This window comes from Lissotriton helveticus, chromosome 3_1 (genome assembly GCF_964261635.1).
Source record: "Lissotriton helveticus chromosome 3_1, aLisHel1.1, whole genome shotgun sequence".
Lineage (NCBI taxonomy): Eukaryota > Metazoa > Chordata > Amphibia > Caudata > Salamandridae > Lissotriton > Lissotriton helveticus.
In genome coordinates, this window is record NC_136061.1 from 444,057,689 (window position 1) to 444,083,036 (window position 25,348).

The window sequence follows — 25,348 nt, forward strand, 5'->3', positions numbered from 1 at the left end:
AATGAACTAGCAAAGAACTGTTATAGCTCAGCCCACCGAAGCTATCAGTATGCGGTGCGCAGAGCTAAAGCCAAATACTTCCATACACGCATTGAGGCGGCCGAGAGCTCCTCGCGTGAACTGTTCAAAATATATAAAGAAATATCCTCAGTCTCTAGCTCTAATACCCCCACAAAGGCCTCTAAGGAGGGTTGTAATAGAGTCGCTGACTTTTTCTCTAACAAAGTGAAAGCGATCTATGCCTCTTTCTCTCAACTACCAGATAAGGGCACAAATTGTACAGCAGGTAGCTCACCGGCAGCCATGTACTCCCCACTACAAACTTTCGAGGTTCCCGGAGCTGACAAGCTAATACAGATCTGTCGAAGTGTGAAGTCCGGTTCCCCCAACGACCCGGCTCCGGCCTGGGTCATCTCAGAGGGACTGACAGCCCTGGAACCCCACATCAGACACGTCTTACAAACCTCCTTTTGCACTCAACAAGTCCCTATGGAGTGGAAGAAGGCCATAGTACCTCAATAAGGAAAAAACCGAATGTCAGCATGGAGGTGCTGGAAAACCTCAGACCTATTTCCTTATTGCCGTACGTGGCGAAGGTGGCTGAGAAGGTGGTCAATGCTCAGCTTACGGAACACCTGGAGAGATGGAATTTACTTCACCCCTCTCAGTCAGGATTTAGGGCGGGCTACTCCACGGAGACGGCTCTCCTTCGAGCCACTGAGACCTTAAGAGCAGGGGCAGATGCAGGTCAAACAATGGCCCTGATCATGCTCGACCTTAGCGCGGCTTTTGACACCGTAGCACATTCCATCCTGCTACGGTGTCTGAACGAAGCCGGGGTCGTTGGTCATGCGCTGCGCTGGCTACAGTCGTTCCTCACGGAGAGATGTTTCCAGGTACAGCAAGGGACATGTCGCTCAGACGAGATGCCTTTAGATCAGGGAGTGCCTCAGGGCTCTGCCCTGAGCCCCACTCTTTTTAATCTTTATATGGCCTCTCTGGCGAAGGTTGTACAATCATTTGGGGTGGAATTGGTGTCGTACGCCGACGATACCCAGCTGCTGATCTCCCTATCGCAGAACACCTCTAACACCCCTACCAACTTTAAATCCTGCATGCAGGCACTAGGTGAGTGGATGGACTCCCATTGCTTAAAACTCAATGGCTCCAAAACAGAGGTGTTGGTGGTGGGGGGAAAAAGCGAAAACTGGTCAGCTGAGTGGTGGCCTTCATGCCTGGGCCCTACTCCTATACCCTGTGACGAGGCCAAGAATTTGGGAATCTGGATGAATCCCTCCCTCTCATATGATGGCCACATAAGGCGTCTTGTGGGTAAATGTTTTGGAATACTAAAGACCCTTAATAAAACCTTAGACCTCCTACCTCTAGCGACCAGAAGGACACTAACACAGGCACTGGTGACCTCGCGGTTGGACTATGGAAACATTTTGTTCCTAGGGGCAACCGAGGGCAGCCTGGGTCGCCTACAAGTCATACAGAACTCCGCCGCCAGGTTGGTGTTGAGAAGACCTAGGAGAGCTAACTCGCAAAAGGCGCTGGATGCGCTTCATTGGCTACCTGTGAAGAAACGCGTGCTGTTTAAGTGCCTCCTTTTCTGTCACCGAATTGTCTGGGACAGGTCGCCCGCATACCTAAAGGATCTAGTCAGCCGATATGAACCAACTAGGACCCTCCGTTCGGAGGGTGCCGGACTGCTGACAGTCCCCAGGATAAGGAAGGCTAGATTAGGTGGATGATCCTTTGCGCTCCAAGCAGCTCAACAATGGAATAAACTTCCCTTTGTTATGAGACTGGAGTGCAGTGAAGCGCGGTTTAGGGCCTTGCTTAAAACTCATCTATACACTGCGTAGAGCATTGGATCTTTATCATGCTGTTTCACTGTTAGCTTTCAGCGCGGGGACACGCCGCAATGGCGTTACTGAGCGCTTTACAAGCTCTTTTATTATTATTATTATTATTATTACTACACCGCCAAAGCATTTTACTATACCGCGCCCCGGCGCACGGAACACAGCTATTGCACAAACTCCAGCTACTGTTCAGCTGGTTCCTACTTCTCCGGCGCAGCCTTCTCAAAGGCCGCCGTCTCTGCTACCTACTCCATCTACTTCTACGACTTTGCCTACAGCTCCAGCTATTGTCTATGATACTACGACTGCTACTACTTCAACTTCCTCTGCTATTGCCTCTACTTCTTCTTTGCCTCAGCCTGTTTTTTCCGATGCACTTACCCCTCCGCAAGGTTCTCCTTCTATTAGACAAAGAGTGACAGGTACCGTCACTAGTCTGTTTTCACCTTTCTTTGGGTCGCCTAAAACAACGCCTAAAACAGAACATAGACAGTCCCGTAGTCAACTGCCTGATTACGAGGAAAGAAGAGTGCTAAATGAACTAGCCCGTAAATGGATTACGGATACTGTTAGATATGATGTTCAGTCTGTTATGGAAGTTTTCCGTCAATGGAATGCACCCACCCAGAGATACGTATTCGAAGACATGTGTGTATATCTGAGCGAAGATGTGAAGACAAATTCCAAATGCACAATGAACGAACTATGGCGTACACGCTTTAAGTTCTATGAAGGTATGATTATAGGTGCAGATGTTGAGAAAGCGATAGAGTTATTGCTCTCTTATAGGAGTAAGGGAAACATCTCTGGATCATGTCACGAAGACGATGCACCAGGTGGGAAAAGAGCGAGACAGTACCCCATGAGAGAGGTTCCTCCGGTTTGGAGGGAAGGTGATGCGAATGCGAATCCACCAATTCTGCCTCATTTCCAGCGTGTATGGGTACATGTCCCCTGGAAACGATCCGAAGTCTTAGCGCTCAAGCAGACACTGCCTGATCCTCGTAAAAACCCGACTGGGTATTATAAGGAGTTATCGCAAACTGTAAGCTCATGTATAATGAATTTAGCGGATATAGACATGTTGTTTGGGAACGTTGTTCCACATCCTTTATGGAGCAAAATCCGTCATACGAACCATGACCAAGAACTAGGTGACTCATGGGCGAACATTACCGCTATGGATGCTAGACAAATAGGTGGTTTTAAACCTGAGCCGTTAATAGCTGAACTTCCCGGTAGGATTATCGCGTACATGAAAACAATAATGCCTGAAGTACGCGTAAACTGGGACAAGCTAAGCAGAAGAAAGATGAGAATGTGTCTGACTTTTTCACAAGATTTGAGGAGACTTTCACCGATCATAGTGGTCAGGATATGACTACCGAGGGTGGTCAAAGATTGTTTGTAGACAAATTCGTACATAATTTAATTCCTGAACTGTGTAATAAGCTGAAAGATTCAGAGAGTGCTTGGGCTGTCTCTACGTCAGCGCAAATTTTAGCTACAGCCCAGTACTATGAAAATAGGCGCAAAGACGAGCTAGATAAAGTAGACAAAAAGACAAAAGATTTAAAAACTAAAGTTCTTCTCCAGCAAGCCTATCCGCCTCGTACGGCTAGTCAGCCCAATTATCAACAACAACAGCAGTATTCGAGAAACGCGCAAGGAAACGAGTTTTCCCATCAGCGTATTGCTTATGGCCCGAATCAATGTGCGTATTGCAAGGAAGAGGGTCACTTTAAAGGTAATTGTCCGGCTCTTGCGCGACGTTTGAGCGGTGCTTCAGGTGTAAGGGGAAGAGGTGTTCAACACGCCCCTAGAGGTAGGGGTTGTGGAAATTTCACCCAGAATACAACTTCTTTTCCGCCTCAGAATTCGATGAACAGCTTTGACCAACAGAATAATGCATCGTCTAGGTCAGCTCAGTACTATGCTGACGACTATTACACCGAACACGAAAATGAGGGTAACGATTGCTAGGACAGCCATGGACGAAGAGAGGGAGTTGTTTCAGTTCCAGTAGATCAGAATGGACCTTATGTCGAGGTAATTACCTCAGGAGTGTCAGAGCCATTTTTGCTGGATACTGGTGCTACAAAAAGTTCTATCATGCACTCAAAACTTCCTGGCGCACCTTTGTCTGGCGAAATGAATGTTTCAGTAGGTTTCTCTGGCGCCCCTGTTAGAAACCCGATCTCTAGTCCTATATCGCTTTCTATTGGCCCGTGCGAATTAGAAGCACCCCTCATTCTTACAACAGGTTGCGGTGAAAATTTGTTAGGTTTGGATTTGCTAAAAAGGTTATATGCGACTTTGTACTGTTCCCCCTTGGGAGTACAACTTACTTTAGGTAAGAAAGTCATTTCTCCAATGTATTTGTCAAAGGACAATATTCCAACTGAATTGTCATTGGGCTAATGGCTCTAATGATGTAGGTCGTTTGGAGATAGCACCGTATGTCATAACTTTGAAAGCCAACGTTAGGTTGCCACGTATTCCCCAATACAAAATATCTAGCGAATGCGAAAATGCATTGTTGACGATCGTTTATGATCTGATCGATAAAAATGTCATCGAAGAAACAACAGGTAATGTTTGTAACAGTCCAGTTCTGCCCGTCTTAAAGCGTACTGATCCTTTACAACCGCCTGTGTACAGGTTCGTGATTGACCTCAGAGAAGTAAATAAGGTAGTTATCCCACAGTTTCCAGTTGTCCCCGACATTACTGCTTTATTGACAATGGTTCCAGCTTTAGCAGCTTGGTTCTCGGTGATTGACCTGAAGAACGCTTTCTTCAGCATCCCGATTGCCGAGGAAAGTAGAGACATTTTTGGCTTCAATTTAGGAGGACGAAGCTTCCGCTTCAAGTGTGCTCCTCAAGGCTACTGCGAAAGCCCATCAATATTCAGTCAGGCCCTGAAAACACAACTAGACACGATTATTCTACCGAATGGCTCAACTCTGATTCAGTACGTAGACGATCTGCTGATCGCTGCAGACACTGAAGAGATTTGCAAGAAAGCTACGTTATCATTATTACGTGACTTATGTGACATGAAGCACAAAGTCTCTCTTTCCAAACTCCAATTTTGCCGACAAGAAGTAACCTACCTAGGTCACATCTTGTCGAAGGAGGGAAGGAGACTGACACCAGAAAGAATACAGGCAATTGCAGAACTGAGTGCCCCAAGGACACAGAGAGATGTTCGGGCCTTCTTGGGCATTACATCGTACTGTAGACAATGGATACCGAATTTCTCACTACTAGCTAAACCCTTGCTGGCACTACTCTGCAAAGACACGCCAAATCCTATGCCCTGGTCTGAAGATTGCTAAACGAGTTTCCACAAGTTGCGTGATGCATTATGTTCGGCTCCTGTGTTGGGAAACCCCAACTACAATAAGCCTTTTACATTATATGTCCATGAGAAGGAAGGTTGTGCATTATCAGTTTTAACACAACATTTTGGGGACAGACAGCGCCCATGCGCGTATTTTTCGGCAACTCTAGACCCTGTGGCTAAGGCACTACCAAGTTGTCTGAGAGCCACCGCCGCAGCAGCTGTCTGCATTCGACAGTCCGCTGGATTAGTCATGAATAATACTCTAATCGTTATGGTCCCGCATGCAGTAGACATTTTACTAAACAGGATGAAGACACAACATCTTACTAGCGCTCTACTATCCAGTTACGAACTTACACTGCTAGCAAGTCACATCCACATAAAGAGGTGTGATACACTGAACCCCGCAACGTTATTACCCATTCCGACAGAAACAGACAAGATTGATAACCATGACTGCTGTTTTAGGACAGAAGAAGAGACAAAAGGGAGAGTAGACTTACAGGACACTCCCCTTCCTGAATGCAGCGATACTTTATGGGTTGATGGTTCATGTTTCAAGCTGCCGAATGGTGATACGACTGCAGCATATGCCGTAACGACATTACACACCATTGTAGAGACCGCGCGTATTTCCCACAATTCTGCACAAGCTGCAGAACTGATTGCACTTACCAGAGCATGTGTGTTAGCGAAAGGAAAGCGAGTGAATGTGTACACTGACTGCCAATACGCCTTTGGCGTGGCTCACAGTTTTGGGAGATTATGGCGTGAACGTGGGTTCCTTACGTCACATGGTGCAAAGATACAACATGGTCAGTTAGTTAATGAACTCCTCGAGTCATTGACCCTGCCACTACAAGTTGCGATTGTGAAATGCAGTGCCCACAAAAAGATTCAGGATGATGTTGGCCGCGGGAATGCATTTGCAGACAAGGTTGCGAAAGAGACTGCAAGGAACACGATGAGTCGGATGTATGTTGTAGGTCCCGCTAGATGGATTACGGATGTAGGAATGTGTGAGGACACCATTGAAAGCGTGAAATCTATACAAGCCGAGGCAACTGAGAAAGAGGTGAATGAATGGAGAGAAAGTAAAGGTAGATTAGACGCGAATGGTTGTTGGGTCGAACTGTCAGAACACCAGCGATGGCTATTACCTAACGCATATGTACTTGCAGTAGTAACAATGGCTCATGGAATTGCGCACATCAGTTCGAGAGGAATCTGTAAACTATTGGCCCCAGTATGGCAAAATGGTAATATCCCTAAATATGCAGAGAATGTGGTCAGAAACTGTATGGTGTGTTTGAAGTACAATCCCGGTAGGGGAACCCCAACTCCAGCTGGTCATTTTTCGCCTCCAACGTATCCGTTCGAGGTTTTGCAGCTCGATTTCATTCACATGGAGAGGTGCAACAATCTGAAGTATGTGCTCGTTGTTGTTTGCGCTTTCTCCAGGTGGGTTGAACCGTACCCCCTTAAGGACAATACTGCCTTGTCAACTGCCAAAGCCCTTGTCAAAGAGTTCTTCCCTAGATTCGGTATGCCTAGAATCGTCTGGAGTGATAATGGAAGTGAATTCGTAGGACGCGTGATGAAGAGAGTGTGTGAGTGTTTAGGCATACAGCAAAAGTTTCACTCTGCGAATCACCCCCAATCAGCTGGATTAGTAGAGTGCTACAATGGCACTTTAAAGCTCAAATTAGCCAAGATCCAAGCCTGTACAGGTCTTAAATGGCCTGACGCCTTGCCCCTAGCACTCTTGTCAACCAGAATGACAGTCCATTCCAGGTTAGGACTTAGTCCTCATGAGATAGTGTTTGGCCGCCCAGCCAACGTCTGGGGCGTGCCAAGACCAAAGAAACTCAGCGAAATAGAGCACCCCGTACTGCTTGACTATTTGTGCGAATTAACAACTAAATTGCGTGTTTTACACCAACAGGTTCACAGTTCCTCTCCGCCAGCCTCTGACGATCCAGGTCACTCCATCGAACCAGGCACGTGGGTCTTGGTGCGGAATTTCCAGTGCACAAATAACGGACAGCCGAGGTGGACCGTACCGTACCTGGTACTTCTTTCCACGAGATCAGCTGTTCGGGTGGAAGGCAAAAAGAACTGGATGCACGGGACCCATTGTAAACGGGTCCCTCTACCCCTCCCATACGACCGGTGGGTCAAGGAAGGACTTGCCGACTCTGAGACAGAATCCATACCTCGCTTCCTCCCTTTCAGCAATGCACATTTGAAAGAAACTGATACCGAAAAGGAGAGTGATCATATTTTACAAGGACTGTGCCACCGTCTATGCAGTTGGACACTACCGAACCTGAGACATTGTTTGAAGACCACACCGTACCAGGAAAACGACGGTACAATTTAAGGTCTAAACAAAGAGACTAATAAAAGCAAACTAATGTGATTTTCTTTTCCCCATAGAACTATTTTTTATTTTTCAGCTCTCTCGCCCAGGGAACTTGCTCATTTTTGATTTTCGAACCGCCAACCGGTTCTGCTGCTAGGGTCGCGGTTGAAGTCTGGGGAGTGCAACTGGGGACGTTTAGGTCAACGGTTCTGGTTGGTCCAAGGGAGTTACCCCGGACTGAACAGAGCGCACTCCCTGGCAGAACCAACCTACCACCGCGGGCAGCAAGTAGAGGATGGAGTTTCCTAGGGTAAAGAGACCTGACAGACTCACGGACTTTGAAAGACAATTATGCACGATACTGGCCAAAAGAAGGTTTTTGATAATATGTATTTTTATGTTCTTGACTGGTTATACTCTATTCGTCTTTCAAGTTTCCTTGTTCTCAAATGACACTCGGCCAACTCCTCCTCTCACTCTCTCCACACACTCCTTTCACCCTCTACCTGAACACGAATTTGTAAATAACTCATTCATTCAACTTCTACACCAACACCAGTCCATAATGAACACATCGAACTGTTGGGTATGCGGACTCATGCCGCACACGACTGATAAGGGTATCCCATACTTCATCCTGCCTTTCAGTTATTATGGTTCTCTGTGGGCTTTCCAGACCATGTTCCTATTCGCCCTAGAACCATACCCGACCCGTTCTACTGAGAGTGATTCCAGTAACAAGGCACTAGTAGCAGGGATAAGAAATATGAGTAGAGAGTTCGACACATATCTAACGATTCCCAAAGATGAACTCACTCCGTACACTCGTTGGAACGTAACTAAATATGGGGTTTACCTGAGTAAGAGCCAGACAGCAAAGAAATCCCGCCCAGTTTGGATAGTACCCAACCGAGGTCACTTATGTTTACAAGGTATCGGCAGGGATCCCAAAGCACAATTAGGAAAGAGTATATGCACGGAAACATATGTGTTCACTTCCCGAACTTCCCCTATACTATTAGCAGCCAAAGGCACGTATTTCGTCTGCCATGACCAAGCCTACACCTGGTTGCCCCCTGACTTCTCAGGTACATGTTTTATCTCATTTCTGCTGCCTCCCACCTACACGGCCAGGGCAGATTACCATCGGACAAGGACAGCTAGGGGTGTCGTGAGCAACGACGACACCGCGGGTCAGGAATTCGCTGACTTCGCAAAGGGTTTTCTGCCATTTTGGGGGCCTATGGTGAACAGCAGGAATATTCGCCAGTTATCGAGGATAGTTGAATCCGCCGTGATTACAACGGCCGGAGCCCTTGGCAATTTGACGACCGAGCTTCAGTCGGATCGACTTATGACCCTTCAGAACCGAGTTGCCCTAGATATCATACTCGCCGATCGTGGTGGTGTGTGTAGAGTGATCCAATCCAGTTGTTGCATTTTCATCCCTGATAACGCACCGACAGTGTACCAGGCCATCTCTAAGCTACACGAGATATCTGGTTCCCTTCACGTAGAAAAAGGGGACTGGTCCTTACTAGGGTGGTTCTGGGAACTGATCGTCACCTGGGGATGGAAAACACTGATCTTCATTGGGATGATCTTAGCACTTCTGTTTATGTTCTGCCTGTGTGTACAGTGCGCTCCTGCACTATGTGGCCTCTGTGCTACCTCATGTGTACGGAAGCCTGTGTCAAGGGACGAACTGAGCAACAGAATGATGCTACAGCAGCATCTCCACGAATTCCTTCATACAGATTTAGACTCGGATTAACATGAATTATTGCCTTATATGAGGGCAAAAGGAGGGTCTGTGGTTCTGAAATTCTGGACCCTACTGTTGTCCCGGTATCGAGGTCCAATACCCGTGTCCCGAAACATCAACGTACCATGACGAATTTGGTGTCGACGAACTGATAATGATTAGGACATCATTCCTATGCATTTGCGTCATGATCGAGGTATGCTAACACCCCTGAATCGTAGTTTCCGTCCCGACCCCTCAGACTCCATTTTGTAAACGGTATCCATCTTGTGTCTTGCCCTCATGATAAGTCAATTAAAGGTCGAGCTTGATCTAAAAGGACACGTCCACCTTCCCTGACTTCCCCCTGACCCGTCCCAACTGACTCCATTGCCTCCAGCCGAACCTGTTTGGGCAGCTCCTCGCCCAGTGGCCGAATACGATAGCATCAATGCATAACATGCCACAAACCATTCACTACATCCAGATCGTGTTTTCTACACACATACACACCTGTCCACGCTCCCTGTTTATGACCAGTTTTATGACTAGGAGGTGCCTTCCTTTATTGGGGTTTCATCGATATCTGATGGGAGTTCCGGGACTGGCTGGGTAATCTATCACGAATTGGACGTCTAAATTACGGGCTTGCCTACATGACTTCGCTCTTTTGTATTATTGTAGAAATATGTGTATAGCCATGTCATAAACTCAAGAATTCTTGCTTGCAGCTATTATTTTTGTATATAAGGAGAAGGCTGGATCTGTAAAAACGAACAGTCTCCTGAGAACACATGACCCGTGTTTGTCTTGCTTCTAGGACACATGTTACTTGGTAGCTACCAATAAAATTCGATCTCTGACTGCGACTAGAAGACTCAGTGTTTCTGTGGTCCGGAACAAGGGAGAACTCAGAGGTCTTCGGGTGTTATCCCCTGGCACCAAACGGGTTCCTAAATACCCGTTACCTCAAGGCATTCAAACTCTTTTGCGCCACGAATGTGCACTTTTTGTGATAAACACCCTTGCACTGGATGTACGTCAGTACAACGCGATCAAAATGATCACGGTGCTTTACGACGCAGCCAATACAACGCAAGTCATTACAACGACGCTGGATTGTGGATTAGTTTAATTTCCCATTCCAACTACAGCCCACGTAACAGTAGGGAAGGTGTTGGAATAGAAAATCAAACTATTCCTTTAACAAGAGCGCCCTCCAGCGCAAGTCGTAGTAAGACTTGCGTTGTAATGGCTGCGTAGTAAAGGGCGCGCGGTGTAAACACTGCATTGTAAAGGATGTTTACCCTTGCACTACGGTGCAAGGGTGCCTGCATTGGCACTAATCTGCCAAGTGTAGCACCAGTGCAGGGGGAAATGCAACACTGCACCATATTCTTGGAAATATGGTACAGCCTTGCGTTTCTGAAGTGGAGAAGTGAAGCGTTAAGTCATGAAGGCTAGCACCTCACAGTGTCATACACACCGAGCTAGAGAGTAACAAAGCATTTTGGTTTTATTAATTCCAGGTTGGCTTGGATGGAATTTTACAAATCCAAAGCTAATATACTGTGAAGGGAGTGTTAAAAGAATTTGGGGGATATTCTCAAATACGTGTGATAATCAGCGCAAAATAAGCATAATGCAACATTGCCCAGACTATCGCTGGAAAAAAACGCCATGTTAACGGCATATTCACAACACGGCGGTACCATGCGTTAGGCTCACAATAACGAGTCAAATGTCCGTGTTTAAAACAACGCGACGCCGAAAAAATGCGAAACACCAACTCAAAAATAGTAGTGATGAGGCCAATCGCTATACAAACATCAGAGATAACCAGCGACAGGCCTGTGATTCCCACGCGTAATGCAGGAAAATGCTCCATAAAAGCAGAGTAAAAAATACGGTGAGATGACAACATACGAGCACAACCACACAGCTGTGACATACAACAAATTATCATTGTCCAGCAACAGACAGGCATCTCCTCACAAACAGTCACAATGTACATTGACATGAAATCTGTATGTAACCTGTGCCAATGTGGAAATATACATGGGACACACTGTGGAACCGCAACTCCTCTTCACATTGCAGAGGGACAATCAAAACCCCCTGCACACAGACATGCCATGTCCATGATCAAACAATAATGAAAGCATGGACTAATGTAGGGGCAGTGACTCCTCCTTAGGTACATGTTGCTCATGTCATGGGACTTGAGTCACAGGTGGCATCCCTGTATCATGGCGGCACATATCAGAGCCCAAAAGAACCCCTGTTGTTACTTGTAGGCCACAAATGACAGCCAAAATGGAATGAATTGGGACACATGTGAAACGTCGAAGAGTGGGATACCGTACCAACTGTGACACACAGAACTGGCAGAAGTTAGGAGTCCTAACTTTAGGACTCCTAAATGCCTTCTGTGAATACCGAAAGTCTTAAAGTTAGGATTTTTCTCAATTTAGTAGTAGTAAAGTTAGGACTCCTAACTTTAGGACTCCCAAATGCCTTCTGTGAATACCGAAAGTCTTAAAATGAGGGTTTTTCTCAATTTAGTAGTAGTAAAGTTAGGAGTCCTAACTTCTGTGAATATCGAAATGAGTAAGTGTCTTCTGTGAATACTAAAATGAGTAAGTGCCTTCTGTGAATACCAAAATGGTAGTAAGTTTAGGATTTTGTCTTAAGTTAGTTCTGTGAATCGGGCCCATAGTCACTAGCGTGCGCAGCGCGGTTGCATCACTTGCACCCCTATGGCACACCATTGTCCTGACTGCGCATGTCCACAAGCCTGACTACGACACAGTGATGATGTGCGCTGAAAGTAGCCGGCCACGTGTGTGTAGGCCCATTGTAAGGACTGGGCTGACACAGATGTAGAGCACCTGCCTGGCTGAACCCGCCATGCGGTTGAGGGTAGACATTTGGCGTATGCTGCGCTAATAGCGACAAACACAACAGTTGACATGTGTGATCCCTGACCCCGAGCGGCATGCCTTCACTCATGTACCCCTTCGGCAGAGCCCGCAGTCCGGGGGCATGCTACATAGCAACATCATCCAATCCATTGCAGGACGGTTGGCGCAGACACTACAAGAGACACAAGCATTAGTCACTTCCTTGGCACGGCCTAAACTTAACCACACCGAGATCCACATGTGGAAGAGCCACACCCTAACGCTGTACTGTTGTACGCCTGTCCACTCCGCTGACGCTCACAGTGAGGTACGACACGGCTACAAGTCCCAGGTCTACACCACTGTCTGCAGTGACATAGTTGTGCCAGCTGTACACAGCACAATGTAATGTGGTATGGCCCGGGCCCTCATGCATATACAATGACCACACGGACACACTGAATGAGTTTGTGGAACTGGCTATGGACACGTGCGCCCGGTAACTTTTATTGCCAGGGTCACATGTCCAGTGACGCCTCTGCTGGATGGGTGTTGGGTAGTGTAAGCCACCCCTCAGGGGTTGGTTGGTGGTGGCAACAACCACAACAGTGATCAGACAATCAGCAGTACAAGGTTCAAACAGCAAGGGTCCATTGCTTGAGCTGCACGGAGTTAGTGGTCCCGGATGCACTGCAGCCGCCACAGGCACACCACCACGGGACGGTGTCCCTCGTGAGCATGATGCAGAGGGCAGAAGCAAGCAGAAACAGGCAAATGACGGAGTTGAATGCTACAGACTCCTCTTTACCAACATGTCAGTACCAGCTACATGGTGATGAAGACAACCCCCAGCCTATGGACTCAGACGCCACAAAAGTTCAACCAGAGAGTGCTCATGAATTACGGGGCACATACTTAGTGGTACCAGAGCTGTATTGAGATGCAGTATGCGATGAGGCCTGTACAATGACATGAACTCTGCCATGAAGGAAGCAGGACTCAGTTCTAATTGCGTGACCTATTTCACCGCTTTGTGTGCCGGAGGCAAAAGTCAGCAGTGACTCACAGCCACGTGTCGTAGACCTGCGATGCACAGAGTTAGTGGCACCAGTGCAGTTGCTGGTAGTGTCCCATCACCTCCGTAATGGAGACCCTTTTCTCCTCCGGACTGAAGCTCGCCTTTCTCTTACTCCTCTCCTTGCGTACTGTGACATGCACACTGACATGAAGAAATCAAGGCTCAGTTCCAAATGTGTGACCTAGTTGACCACAGTGTAGGCCAGAGGCAGCGGTCAGCGCGTGTCAACCGCTGTCCAGCCATCTCCTCCTTGATTTCTAACACGCGATGTTAGAATGCCATGTGGAGGAGATTTGTGGCTGACGGAGGTAGTCGCATCAGAGCTGAGCGGGTGTGCAGCCTGTGACGATGCCGTGTCCTGCCTGATACGGACTGCATTATATCGGTCTGAGGCCTGCAGGACCGCAGTGTAGGCTGGAGGCCGAAGTCAGCAAGGGCTACAGACACATGCGGTTGGAATGCTATGCATGGCGTTGGTGGCACTAAATTGAAGGGATTATAGTGATATAAACTCAGCCATAATGAAATGTCCTCGGCCATAGTGTAATCAAGACTCAGTTCCAAATGTGTGACCTACTGGTCCGCTGTGTCAGCCGGTGGAGTATGTGAACAAGAAAGGAGTACTGCAGGCCTGTGTCGCGGAGTCCGTGATGGTCTGAGGGGGCTGCCAAGGTCGGGGGCCTCAGGCTTGGAGCTTGCAGTGGAATGTGGTGGGCCCTCCAGGACACACGCCGGTGTCAGCAGGTGAGCAGTGATGCCTGGATGCGCAGGGGCGGGCAAGACGGCTTCAAGGACCAGCGGAATGGGGTGCAGCAGTCGCACAGGATCGCAAGCACTACCGCTCACTGTGTCAGCTGCAAAGCGAGAGGTGCCTACCTGGCAGGGATGTTGGCCATCCCGGAAGAGGACCACTCCCAGGGCTACGTGCTTTTTATTCACACCCCTATGCTAGCCGGTAGTGCTCCGGGCCAGCCCATTCCGCTCATGCTTACAGGGGGGACGTAACAAGCTACGTTTCCGAGATCCCCCCCACTGGATGGGGTGAAATGGTTGCATCCACTGTCCACTACACTCCATACACCAGCCGTGTATGTAGATATGGATATGTCTGTGGTCTGCATACTGCAGTCTGTCCAGCACATTCACGCCACACTTGGCATTGTGTACATTCTCATTCATTGGTCACTTGCCTCCTTTGCACATGCCTGGTTCCCACCTCCCCCACATTCTGCGATTGTGTGGCTGAGGTGCTATGCCGTTGATGGCTTATGTACATGGCTAGCCCAGGTTCCCACAGTAAGTTGTGCTGTTGTGTTTGGTGGGTGGGCATGATGTTTGGCATGTTGTATGTGACTTTGTGACGTGTGCATTCCCAGAGTTGTGATTTGCATGATTGTGGATTTGAGATGTGTGGTGGGTTCATTTGGTTCTTAACAATGAGCAGTGCATTTCCGTAGATGCCAGCCTGGAAGCGTTGGCTGATGATGGACTGTCGGAAGATGTAGGAATCATGCACACTGCCTGGATAGTTGGCAACGACGTTGGTGAAGATTCCCCGGTTGTCCACTATTGCCTGCACATTGATGGAATGCTTGTGCTTTCTGTTATGGTAATTGTGTGCAGTGTCAGCAGGGGGCACAAGTAGGACATGTGTGCAGTCAATTGCCCCCAACATGTGCAGGAAGCCAGCTATGTTGTAGAAGCCTTGCGTGGTCCCCAGCTGTTCCTGCGCAGTGTGGGGGAAGTATAAGTACTGGGTGCCAAGCGGATGATGGCATCCAGGACAGGTTTGAGGAACTTTGATAGGGCTTGCTGTGAGACTCCTCCGACTCTGGCGTTGTTGGTTGGAAGGTACCAGAGGCCAACAGGTGGAGCACAGTCAGCAGCTTTATCTGAGGTGGGATGTTGGTTGTCCACTGTGTTGTAACCATCAGCCTGTGGGCAATGATATTCAGGATGCGGAGGATGGAGGTCCTTTAGCGCCTGTAGTGGGCAATGACATACTCTGGTGTCTGTGAGGCTGGTGCATTTTCTGAAGGTCCGCTGTCTGTGTCTGCGCTTCCTCTTTGGTGGTTCGGGGGGTGGTGTGGGTCCGGGGGTGGTGGCAGTGGGTGTTGTGGCCCTGTTGGGGCTCCGAACAGCATTGTCCGTAGCTCCATGGCTTCTGTTTGTCTTCAAGTGTGGCTGTGGGCTGGGCTCCCTTTTCTGGTGCAGGCTGTCGTTCGACTTTACACCAGGTCAGAGCAGGTGTTAATTTTCTGCTGCTAGCGCGCCTTATTGCCTGTTTTGGGATCTTATCGCCGATCAGGCTGGTCGTTGAGAATGTTGTGACGTGGTGCTGTTGTGGATTTTGGCACGGGAATGCTTACTCTGCATCTCAATAGCGATAGTTGCCGGGGTCATCTGTGGCGATGTTTTTTGCGACTGCTATCAATGTAAACTGGTGATATGGGCAGTTATCACCAGCTTGTGAATTGGACAATAGTTTTAACACCCCTTTGGCTGCGATAACGTGCCGATAGCTTGGCTTAGATGGCACTGTGCTAATCATATAGTTAAAAACTGCTTGGATATAGTATGCTCTTTATTTCAATGAGTTGATAAACACGTGTGCACGTATAAATGTAAAGGAAAAACATGGCGTTCTTTGAGTGTGAAGAAGTCAGTGTATGTGGCTGAAATGTATTACAGCAGCCTACCAATAGATACAATTCTGGTGCAGCTTTGGTGCGTTGATGCCTGTTTTGAGAGAAAGGACGGAGACCATCCGGTTTTGTTGGCTCCCCCCACCCCCCTCCGCTCAGGTTCACAGTAGGTTTGTGACTGAAAGGAGAGAGGATATATATGAATCTGTGAGGAAAGTGGAGATGATCTATAAATATCTCCACACATGCTGATTCAAAATGTTCGTAATTAAAGGTGTGTAAAGGCACTTTTGCCAGTGTTGTGTTTTACATAGTACTGTTTGCAGCTGCCACATATTGGGTCACCGATGTTCAGCCGGTGCGCTGCCAGCATCCTGCTCTGTTTAATCTCAGACTTTGGGGACACTGCCACACATCATCACAAAGTTGATTTATTCTGCTACAGACCCCCTATTCAAATCAAGATGATTACTACTGATCGCTCTCCAAAATCTTTAGAGGCCGGAGGCAATGTATTTCCTATATTCATGTCAAGACAAATGAGCATGCAGATCTATATAGTGTTGCCCTTTTCTGACAAGGTCATTGTGGTATGGGCTCAGCCTTTCAAATAACTCAAAAATAACCCAGGAGCAGCCGCATAGATTAGGCAATTCCGTAATTTAATCTCTAATGGACCCACGACGTGACGAGCTCCCATCCAGCTCCAAGGCGACAGGCAACTGACTCACCTGCCCGCTCTAGAACCGGGCAATCACTCAAAAAGACACAGTTCCAAAACAAAAGCATAGAATATTAAGCTACAATCAAATGGGAACAATACAAAAACAGTATACATACAAAAGGTGCAAAACACAAATATTAATAAATGTGAAAACATGAGCAGTGAAAACATATGAAAGCATAAGCGGTGTAACCATTTGCTTTCCAATACCACATCAACCCCCTTCCTTATAAAAATTGAACAAAGGATTAAGTGAGAATATAATCATGCAGCTTAGTAGACATTTTGATTGAGCGTTGTCTGTGAGTGGATGAAGGCTCCTAGAAAGATTTACTCTGAACAACCGACTCCGGAAGTTTGAAGTTAGTCGGCCCACTTATATGCTCTGCAACCCTGTTTTCTCAACTACTTGCACTGAGCTGGGAATTAGTTGAGGAGGTACCCAAATCAGTCACAGGTGAGGTGTGGAGTTTATGGGTTGAAGAGGCAGACACATCCCCACAATCAACATCATAATATATAACAGTCATCAACACCAGCTCAGTCAGAATACATGTGCTTAAATATGTTTACTTGCCTTTCGGTTAACCTGACTACGCTTCTTATTCCACCATCCCCTTCCATCAAGTAAGACAGAAGGTTTACTGGCCCTAACAACTTGTACTCGTAGAGAAAACTTGGATTGACCTTTACTGGCTCTACACAGCTTCCTGATACGAACCCAATCATTGACAGCTAAACCCACATCTTTGGCTCCAGACCTTCCATCATACTTAATCTTCTGCACAAGCTGTTTGACTGCCACCCTGTCTCTAGCCAATTGGGCATCTTGTCCCTGACTTCTCCCTCTGGCTAGATCTAGTCCAGCAGAAAAATTAAGAAACCACTTTGGCATAAGTTTTGATCTGGCTTCCCAGCCGCTGAGTGCTTTGAAAGGAGTAATTCCTGTAGTAGAATGAGATATGCCCAAACCTTTTCTTGTAAAAATTCTGCAACATTAATGTTAGCTGCAAGAGCAGTTGAATTCCTTCTTTCAGAAAGAAATAAGCTGTCTCAACTAATCTGTTTGAAGATGGAGTATACAATGCTACCTGAGAATACTTGACATTATACTTCTTCATAAAATGTCCCATTTGTCTAGAGACAAAGTGCATGCCATTGTCTGTAACTATGCAGCAGGGTGAACCTTCCACTTTAGAAAATGTTTTCAAGGAAAGTGATCACTGCCAAAGAGTTGGCTTGTTGAAAATAGCAATGTGTATGTACATAAGCGGCGTTCATTTGTGTTCACAGTACCCCTTGTTGTAAGCAGAACGGATATCGCTAAAACACTGACTGTGTTATCCCGCTAGCATAGACCCATGCACACACGTACACGACAGCCATTTTAGGTATCATGGTCTCCTTGTTCCCGATCGATCATCAGCCCCTTCCCTGACCCTGCAAGCTTCCCCCATGCACCCTGACTGCCCCCGCTCTCACATGTACAAGTCATGAGCACCTCCCCTCCCGCATGACTCTGTCTCTAGGGATCACACCCCGCGCCTGACCAACACCTCCTTTCCTTCCATGAATACCCCTCCTTTGACGACCCCGACCTCTGAGCCTGAATGTCTGCACGGACCGCTGGTCATCCCTTAGCCCGAGGATACAGTTTATTGCCCACTACTGTATGCACTCGCCTCTCTTGAAAGGAGCCACTATTGATCATGACCACCCCACCCCCTGAGATTCGATCAGGCACACACATTCCAATGGAATCAGCAGAACACTCAGCTGCGTGACAGCCCCCTCCTATTGCATGGAGGATAAGGGCCCCTACTGTAGCCGCGTGTTGGAATATCTTCATACTTCACAATGTCTTGATTGTAATGAAGGATGTGTGTGTGCCTTAAACCTGTGTATAAAAGACGAAGCCTCAGAGAAACTTGTTAGAGCACCTCCCGAAGACACTATGCGAGTGTCCCAAATGACATGCTCTCCTCATGAGAAATAAACCTTTTTCCTTGTCTTCCTGCTTCCAGTGCCCGTCTCTTCATTTGGTAATTATTTACGATGGAAACTAAGAGGCGCCTTGCGCCAGCAGCCTGGGCATCCGGTTCGTTATGGGCTGACTTTTCTACAATTGGCGTCCCAACGCGGGGTCCATCAGCGACATAAGGTCCGGTAAGAGAGGTCCAGACGATGAGGTGAACATCTAAATGATTGGAGTATACCTGCCTTGAGAGGGCCCTCGTCCGGCTGCCGATTGAATGAACTTCACCGATTCCGAACGGACCTCTCTCAAGTGACCTATTGTCCTGACTGGAATCCCACAGGAATGCTGCGGTAAAAACATGGAGAAAGAGAACGATCGGGCGCTGGAAAAAGGAAGGCGAAGAACTGTCCACATGGTCCGGTCCGGGTAAGGTCGTGACACACGACAAATTGCGAAATTGATTGATTGATTGTTTGAAAATACTAGTATTACTTATTGATTGTCTCTGAGAGATTCTCTATTTGCAAACAAGCACAGAGTCGCCATACTCTGTTTAGTCTTTGCAGATAGTGAAGGATAGGTAATGCAGACTTTTGTCCCCATTGTAATCCGTCATACCTATTTTTCTCCCCATTGATTGATTGTTTGAATCGAGCATTGAATTGTTCGAAGTTGGTTCTCTTAAGGATCTTCTCTGCCTGCAAACGGGGAAGAATAGGAATATTCTCTCTCCCTTTGCCGATAGTGAAGGGTAGGTAACGCAAGCTTTTAACCTGTCGTACCTATTTCGTTCCTCATTGATTGATTGTTTGTCCGAACATTTGACTGTTTGGAAATTGGTTCTTTTCTTGGAGGTATTCCCTGTTTGCAAATAACGTAGGAAAAATCTTTTGCAAGTAGTGAAGGGTAGGTAATGCGGACCTTTGTCCCCCGTTGTAATCTGTCATGCCTATCTACTCCCCACTGATTGATACGCCAGTTTCACCCGGACCATTTACTAGAGGTAGGTCATCTGGCCCGACCAGAGTGCACCCCTAGTGAAAAGGACATATACAATAATAACGAAGTGATCACTGTATCCTGTTAACAGAAACTTTAGCATGAAACAACCTGGAAAGAAAGGAATAGGAGAACGAAATCAGTAGGCCACTGATGAACTTTTTATTAAATAACGAACAAGGAAACGATAACAATACTTAATGATAAAATCTATTATTGTCCTAGAAACAAGAAACGTTAGAAATAAGCCCGTAATAAGAAACCTGAAAACAGTAAGAGAAACCAAGCGTGGCATTGCAACGGCCACAAGGCAACGAGGCTTCATCGCCCCTCACTGCCCCAAACATGTCTGTCCCACCGCCTGCCACGCCCAATAACGGCAACCTGAGAAAGATACAAAGCAACAGACATCCGCCCCCATTCTGGAAACTTCCAAAGTGCAACAGGTTTACGGCTACGCCCAGCCGGAAGCAACACATATAGGGCGGGTCCTGCTGCCAACCGTCGGCCGGAGATCATCACATAGGGTGCAGCCGGAGGAGAGGCCGAGGCCGAAGGGACCCGGCCAAGGGGACTGCTACGACAACCCTGGAGAGTTGCAAGGGGGGGGAATGTCCGTGTCCTCGACCCCCCTCTCTCTCCCAGTCTGGACCAGCATCCATGGAGGGCCTGGGAGTGGAAAGGCCACTACCCGAAAGGCCCAGGAGAGGCGCCACGCGCCAAGGTCTGTCCCAAGGATGGACCAAGGGACCCGTTCCTGGGGCCGTGGCAAGGAGCGTCCGGCCACCATCAACCAGAGGCCCGGCCCAAAGACGGACGGGACGTTTCTTTTTTCTTCCATAATGGCAGCAACAACACTGGGGGGGGGGATGTCTTGCACATGCCTCCGACCCCCCCCTCGTCCTCATCGCCTGGTTCGGCCATAACAAATGTCAAGCGAGACGCCGTGGGGTGCACTGGGAGGGAGAGACGGTGCGAACAAGTCTCTCCCGCCTCCCCAGGTGGAGGCTTCCCAGCTGCACCCTCAGCGCTCCAGGCGCCCGGAAAAGGGTTCTTCCACTGTGGCGATGCTGCAACGCCTCGCCCGGCAGGGTGGAGCCCGTCCGCTCATTTGACCCCGCGATCGCCGGTAGCTGCTGAACTCTCAAAATGGCGATCGACCTGGCAAGAGCGGGCCCAGCATGAAGGAATGGCCCGGTCACTTGTTGACTCCACCATCATAGTTCTCCACGACCTTGAAGATTCTAGAGGAGCCGCGGGAGTCCCCGACCCCCGCAGATACCCCCGATGGGGAATGACTGCCATGATTGCCCACGGAACGATGGAAATGTAGCCGCAGGACGTCGGCGCTCCCATGCTGTCGCCAGCCTCAGTTTGAATGACTAGAATCCTGCAGACTACAGTTCGGATCAGTTCCGGTGAAAGCACAGTATGACCCGGTAGGAACATTGTTGCCTCCCTCCCCTTTTGATTGATGGTTCAGACCACCGATCCCTTCTTTTACCCTTTAATGGAACTTTTGGACTGCCAAAAGAAGCTCTGGGCCAACCGCGAGTTAGTAGAGATTTAGACTATGCCTGGTTCTGCCTGACAGCACCCAAAATGGCGCCGATGCAAATGAAACTTTCAACTCCTTGTTGTACCCCGATTGTTCAGCCCTGGTGTCATGAGATACGTATGAAGGTTTTTTTTTAACCACATGAATTGATATAGGATGTGTACTGATTATATGTTCGGACAATTAATTGATTCAGGATGTGTACTGTCAGTTCGGGAGATGAATTGATATGGGATGGGTACTGGTTATATGGTCGGACAATGAATTGATATTGGATGGGTACTGATTATGTGTTCAGACAGTAAATTGACATCAGATGGGTACTGATTGAACATTCGGACAATGAATTGTTGTTAAGTTTGACGCATCATGATTATTGAAAGTCCGAAGCCCAACACTTATGACACTCGCTCACACTGAAGTCTCGACATGATTTTATTACGCTTTTCGCACTTTTTTATTATGAAATAAACGACCACCGACTCCACTAAAGTTTTTACTAATAAAGTATCCCCACATCTACAGTTCCAGCCTGCTCCGTGGCCGGCCCACGGGGTTGTAGGCCCATATTTATGCACCGACATTCTTATTAAAGATTTTTGGAAAAAGCAAACGTAGTTGTCACGTGTGAATTGGTAATTTTCGAATAAATGACCACTGTTTAAAGGATTAAAAAGTATAGTACGTAGAAATATTGCAAAAATGAAGGGTCCAAGTTTTCGTTGTGTGCGTTTTTCCTTTTTGTGCAGCCAAAAAGCAACCGCTAAAAATCCTGGTGTTTAGCCTATACTTTATGTGCTACCTGTATAAAAAGAGTCACACTAATGGTCCACCGGGGCTTAAAACGCCCAGTTGGCAGGGACTGCATCCCGTGGAGATAGGCCGTGTATGCAGTAAGTAAAAGCCTTTCTGGGTTTATGCACGCTAATGTGTCTATCAATGTAGCCCCTGCCTCCTTCTTTTTCCCTCTCTCTGCAGGTCACATCGGAATATCGATCAATGTATGAAAACGGTGATCTAACGGACGAAGAGACGGGAAAAAGGGTTTGATTATGGTACCTAACCGCAACAAGCAAACCATGACTATTTTCTCTCTCTGAACTTAGCGCCTGGGAGGGCAGCCTGAAGGGGAAACCACAAAATATAACTTCGCTTGGCACCCCGAATAGTACAACTAAAATGACGTGCGCTAATGAATAAGCACCCCACAATTAATTAAATAGGGAAAGTTTAAGGAATATTTTGGGGTGAGGTACATTTAAAATCTACTGCATCCTTCTTCGCACCCTCCTAGACATGTAACTCCAAGCTGCCCCATTGTTCTCCAACTGACACCAACCGTTGTCTCAGCCTGGAAACGCATTTGCTAAAAATGACTCGAATAAACCACCGTGAGCATTAGCCCGACCAGGTTAGTTCATGACCAATTGCCAAAGGCGTAAAGTGTGTACAATCAAAGCCACCAGTAAGGGCAGCCGACGGTTAAAAGAGAAGAAAAAGGTAAAAAGAGCTTAGGATGCTAAGAATGCACAGCATACAGAAAGGGATAATTTTGGCCAATAACTTTTTTATGTTTTGTCTTGGATTTTCGTACATAATACATGTACTGTCTTCTCCGCCTGAGTTTGTGTATACGTGATGCATGGATCTACGTCATCCCTCTGTCTGTATTTCCGTAGTACTTAATCCCTGTTGTTCTGTGTGCACTGGATGGCCCATTATTGTACACGTCTCTCTCTCTCGCTCCATGCCATGCGTGTACAGAATGGACCATTTAGAGTGCGATCTCTCTCTCTCTCTCTCTCTCTCTCTCTCTCTCTCTCTCTCTCTCTCCCTCACTCTCTCTCTCCTCTCTCTCTCTCTCTCTCTCTCTCTCTCTCTCTCTCTCTCTCTCTCCTCTCTCTCTCTCTCTCTCTCTCTCACTCTCTAAAACCCCCCTGTTCCCTCTTTTCTTGTAATGGTAACGTTGTGCCCCTCCCGGCACAACACCTAATTGGGTTTCCTCGAACACAAAGGTGTTTGGAAAAATTGACAGGAACTAAAACGACTGTAACTTGCCATATTACTACCTCTCCTTTCTGCAAAACAATAGAACCCGAGTTGGTCATGAAAGAAAGGACGGGTCAGACGACTAACGTCCCCTAATCTGGCCTTTATAGGGGGACTATAACGTCAATGGCCTCCTGTTTCTCAGTTCGCTAAAAATGCAATTCCCAATGCACAGATTACTTCGCTCCTCTGCACTTAAGTGTGGATGTCCAGAGTACCCCACTTCTCCTGATCGACCCCAGCTCCCTGCCCAAAGCGTCCCCGTTTCCCCCGATTAACCCCAGCTTCATGTCATCTACCCTCGAAAGCGAAATTGACGACCTTGATTAACGTTCACTCCCCAAGAAGAGCATGTTTTACGTGCACCCCCTCCCCCTTCTTCATGACGATAACGCCCCTGCTTGCAAGAGTTAGCCGACCCCGAAGGGAGATGTAAGATGGTCGATACTTGGGTTAAAGGGAAGGACGAGTCTCTACATAAGGACTCGATTTTGAATTTGATGTAATACACTGTGTATAAAAGTCCAACTTCTCTCATCATATGTCGCGAATGAACGCTAAGCAGGTCTATGAATTCAATAAGCAATGCCCTTCTACAGACTCCATAAGTGACGACTTCTGACTGTGACCGATGAACTTATTCCCCACCTACAGAGGAGTGGGGACGGTATTGAAATGTATAAATGTCTTCTCCTGCCAGTCTTTCTAAAACTTTGCTTTTATACTCATTTAAAGATATAATAACCGGAGGAGAGGAGCTGGACGTGACGCACAGCCTGGCCACAGATCATGAAGCACATGTGACCGCAACCAAAGGTGGAGCCGCAGAGCAACGAGACGCGGGACGAGGCACAACTCTCAAACTCGGCAGATGAAAGAATGAAGGGCTACCTTGAAGCCCTCGACTTGCTGACCCACTCGTGCCTGAAGTCCCCGTCCCCTTTTTGAGTCCGACTGATGGGCCTGCCTGCTCATTGTCCTTTGCTCCCTTGGTCTCTTGGTGTGTTCGAAGATCTGGCCCCACTCCGCCCTCTCTTCCCTCGATTATTCAACAAACTCTTTCATATAAACTTTTGACTATGGAATGGGATTTTGCCACGGAAAAAGAAAGACACGCAGGTGCCCAGCATGAGGCACCCCTAAGAAAATGAGTTAGGAAACAGGACTGTGATCTAACAGCAGAGGACTGATCGCACCCTGCAACGCGTAAGGATGATTCCGAGCTGGACTTATAGCTCCACCGCCGGTGCTCAAAAGCGCCAACGAAAAGAAAACGGACTACCAGAGTCTACCAGTGGTGGCTCGTCGTTGAAAAAGACATTTTTCACTAAGACCCCCCCTTCCTGAACTTTCTACCCACCCCTTGACTAGTTGTTTACATCGAATTGCATTCCTCCCTCAATTTTTATTGCTTATAAAAATGTTTCGTCGGTCACCCATGTATCTAGCTTCCCAAAGTACTGATAAGACCCGAAGGTATCAGATTACTCTTAATTAATGTCATCGGAGAAAAAGTCTGAACTTGATTCTGTAATGTTTCGGAACCTCTTTTCTTGACTCCGACTAAATATTATGCCGATCTCTAGGCTTGTATGAAGAACCCAACAAATGTAAACTGACATGTAGTGCATTCTGCCTATCGCATCGACAATGTAGAAATTGAACTCGCTTATGTAAAAAAAGCGGCGACTGTTGAAAATAGAAATGTGTATGTACATAAGCGGCGTTCATTTGTGTTCACAGTACCCCTTGTTGTAAGCAGAACGGATATCGCTAAAACACTGACTGTGTTATCCCGCTAGCATAGACCCATGCACACACGTACACGACAGCCATTTTAGGTATCATGGTCTCCTTGTTCCCGATCGATCATCAGCCCCTTCCCTGACCCTGCAAGCTTCCCCCATGCACCCTGACTGCCCCCGCTCTCACATGTACAAGTCATGAGCACCTCCCCTCCCGCATGACTCTGTCTCTAGGGATCACACCCCGCGCCTGACCAACACCTCCTTTCCTTCCATGAATACCCCTCCTTTGACGACCCCGACCTCTGAGCCTGAATGTCTGCACGGACCGCTGGTCATCC